Below are 4378 nucleotides of genomic sequence, written 5' to 3'. Positions count from 1 at the left end.
TTTTCTTTTTTTTATTGCTTAGATGGGTGGACGAGCTCACAGCCCTCCTGGTAAATGCGCCACCCACCTTGAGATTATATTCTATTCTAAGGTCTCAATATAGTTAGAACGGCTACAACGGCTGCCCCACCGTTCAAACCGAAACGCATTACTGCTTCATGGCCGAAATAGACGGGGCGGTGGTACTTACCCGTGCGGACTCACAAGAGGTGCTACCACCAATAATTACGCAAATTATAATTTTGCGGGTTTGATTTTTATTACACGATGTTATTATTCCTTCACCGTGAAAGTCAATCGTGAACATTTGTCGAGTACGTATTTCATTAGAAAAATTGGTACCCGCCTGAGATTCGAACACCGGCGCATCGCTCACACGAATGCACCGAACGTCTTATCCTTTAGGCCACGACGACTTCAAACTTCTTCGACGACTTCACTTTCTATTTTTTACTGGTGGTAGGACCGCTTGTGAGCCCGCGCGGGTGGGTACCGCCATCCTGCCTATTACTGCCGTGAAACAGTAATGCGTTTCGCTTTGAAGGGTGGGGCAGCCTTTGTAACTATACTTGAGACCTTAGAACTTATATCTCAAGGTGGGTGGCGCATTTACGTCGTAGATGTCTATGGGCTCCAGCAATCACTTAACACCAGGTGGGCTGTGAGCTCGTACACTCATCTAAGCAATAAAAAAATAAAAATAACATGTCTACTGTTTACTGAACTATAAACAATATCAAGGGTTATAAGCGAGTTAAGGTAATTAGTGTTGATATTCTACTTTAAAACTCCGTTTAAAGAAGTTTTTACTTAGTTTTAGACAAGAATGTTCAATAGTTTATTGTACTCATATTATAATCTAGTATAAACCCGGCCAAGATCCATTGTGACTATTTTTAAATACATTAAAATATTGCCCGTCGTTTCTAGATAAATATTTCAGACAGAGATTGAGATCTTTACAATTAACAACACAATGAAAACAAAAATCTACCGATTTCTTTTAATATGCAAAATGCCTTCGGATTTATTTATTTTTATTATAATAACTAAACGTGAACTAAGTGTGTTATGCAACATAATTTAGAATTCCACAAGTAACAGGTATGTGATTCAAGAGACAGCATTTTGGAAATAATGACTATAATTTTAAATCTCATGCGCTTAATTTTTTTTTTCTTTATGCATCCAAATCTTGTAACTTGGAAAAATTAACATTCCATTCCATAAAAAATACAATTAGAAATCATTAAATAAAGTCTAAATAATCGATTCCTATATATAATTCGTTATTATAAAGATAAAAACTACATTCAGAATACCATCAGAAATTGTAGAATGTAACGAAAAATTATAACATATCGAGGGGTGAAAATCTATTTGTTTTAAGCGACATTTTTGCAACTTTACAGGACAGACTTTTAAATTTTAAAATATTGAAAAGACATCATAACAAAAAAACTACTTCAGCTATTTGAATGGAGTAAACTTAATTGAAGTTCAATTAAATCGAACGGTTAATACTAATCTATACTAGTCTATACTAATATATAAATCTACAGTGGTTTTTACGGATGTTCCGTTATAACTATTGAGCCGTGCATCCGATGGACTTGAAACTTGGTATCCATGTAGAAAATACATGTACTTAATGGATAGGCTAATATTTATATGAGTGTTGGACTCCCTACACCAGTTGCGGGGGCGTTAATGATGAGAATCTTTGTGGGAGTGTGAAATAATAATGTTAATTTTAAATGCCCAGCGAAGCGGACCAGTACAACTAGTACCAAATAAAAGGGAACTTTAATTACAAAAGATAAATGTCGCGTATTAATAGCCTTTCACCCCTGGATATAATCATTTTCAATCATCACCCAAATTAAATGAAGTAAATGAGTAAGATAAATTCGTACAAACTTGCGGGTATAATATTGTATTCATAAAAACAATAATTAAAAATAGATATATGTATGTATGTTTCAGGGGTTATTTCATAAAGGCTTTTAACGAGTAATTACTAAAAAAATAAAATAACACAATTCTGTTTGTTAGACATAACTGCTAACTACGATTGAAAGGTGTTGTCATATTTTCGTATTTCATATTGTAATCACATGTGATGTTTTTCAAAATGCCATTTATATTTTTTGTAATGCACAAACAAAAATGAATGAGGAGAATTGGAAACAAACATTTAATTTACACATAATCGAATATCGGTATGCGAACGAAAGTATAGTTATCAAGGTCATAACTGGAAGACCTTTAGTGTCAATTTGATCATGACTGGATCTCGTGAGGTCTAGACTTGTTAGAGATTGTGGTTTTGTAGGTGACAAAACATATTTCATTGTTCGCAGACTTGTAGGCTGAATTGATAATGAATTCTTTCTTATTTACAATATATACAAAAATATATTTTTGTGCTTTTTAGAGATAGTATTTTATGTATTTTTTAATAAAAAAAAGATATGCTTTAGGGCCAGTAAGGGATTACTCGATATGTGAGCAGAATTAACCAAATATTGCCTTGCTTGTAGAAGTTATTAGATTTTAACATATTTTTATAAATATCTTATACATCGATAATAGGTTGCTAATTAAATTGGCGCTAAACAACGCACATAATAAAGATAAAATAGATGTAGCAAGAAAATGAAGACCTTTTGTGAAAATATCTGTGATATTGACATTCAAAGCAACGTTTCTATGGAGAGATGGTAATTATAGTAATGTGTTTAAAAACTTATTTATTTTTGTAAAAAATATGTGTGTGTGTCTATAAATAAAGCGAATACTGCTTTAAGATTTAGGTGCAAGTAGTTTATAGTAAACGATTATTAGTCCAAAGGAGCAACTTAGCAGTTGTTTGAGGTTATCGCATTTTTTGATGGATGGAATTTTCGCCATTACTAATCTAATAATAATGACGTAGTTGGTTAACTGCTTTCAAGCAATAAAAAATTAGATTACGTTTAAACGTTAAATAATAAATATAAAATGTATTTGAACGGTGGATTTTAGAAACCGTTCAAAGAAGTACAAAGAAGTATATGTAATTTTTGAGTAGCTATTTTGCATGTTTTAATTTAAAAAAATAAATAGTATCGTGACATTTTATAAATAAATGTATTTTTAAGAAAAACTAAACGATTTTATTTTTTACACTTTACCATCAGACGACATTGCCTTGCTGCTGGGTCTGCTGATCGATTATAATGATGATGATGATACATCGCTAACGCCAGACGGCTTAGCTACAAGTGTATGAAGGCATGCATTCTTTTACTTAATTTAAGTATGTCATCTGCACAGTCTTAATGTTATAAAGGATTTTCCATACTTACATCTACCCGTGTGGGGTTAGTTGCTACCGCTACTAATATTTAAATCACTAAAATTTAAACCGGATCACCAATGAAAATTTCTTATATTTTATATATTCTGGCACCATACCACCAATCGAGTTAAAAGCATCAGGACGAGCCTATAAAAAAATCACCTAAATATTGTCTATGAAACAATATTTAATATTATTCAAAAATAAAGTTTTGGTGTAATGGATAGGATTCTAAAAATGTTGGTAAACAGTTTTCAATATTCAATTTGCTCCATCATTTCACAGATTCAAACAGGCCTTTTATAACACCTGTCAGATGAATCCTATCTTCAATTTCGATTAATGTGAATATTAACGCGACTGAAGACATACTTGCCAATTAACCACTTATTAGCCACCAAAATAGCCCCTAATTTCTCAGATATCTCACAAGCATTTGTAAAACTCTGAACGGAAAAATATAGAAAGTACATTCAAAAGAGAATGGGCAAAAGACAAACTTCTAATGACACAAGAGATTATTTTATAATATGAAAATACCATCCTTCTAGTCCGCCTTAGCCCTTCACCGTCCCTATAAAAGCTACTTTTTTTTATTGCTTAGATGGGTGGACGAGCTCAGAGCCCACCTGGTGTTAAGTGGTTACTGGAGCCCATAAACATCTACAACGTACATGCGTTTCGGTATTCGGTAGGTACCACCACCCTGCCTGTTTCTGCTATGAAGCAGTAATGCGTTTCGGTTTGAAGGGTGGGCCATCGGTAGTAACTATACTGAGACCTTAGAACTCCTATCTCAAGGTGGGTGGCGCGGCGGCATTTACGTTGTAGATGTCTATGGGCTCCGGTAACCACTTAACACCAGGGAGCTCAGAAAAATAATAATTAATCCTGATAAAATTGCTACATTTGTACTTGAACATTTGCACTTTATGGGTGGACTGTATAGTCCACCCATAAAGTGCAAATGTATATTTTATATATTTGTATATTTTAAAGTATAAAATCACTTAGTTGTGTTTAATAAAACTCTAA

Source organism: Bombyx mori, chromosome 5, assembly GCF_030269925.1.
Source record: "Bombyx mori chromosome 5, ASM3026992v2".
Lineage (NCBI taxonomy): Eukaryota > Metazoa > Arthropoda > Insecta > Lepidoptera > Bombycidae > Bombyx > Bombyx mori.
This window is presented reverse-complemented; position numbering follows the sequence as displayed.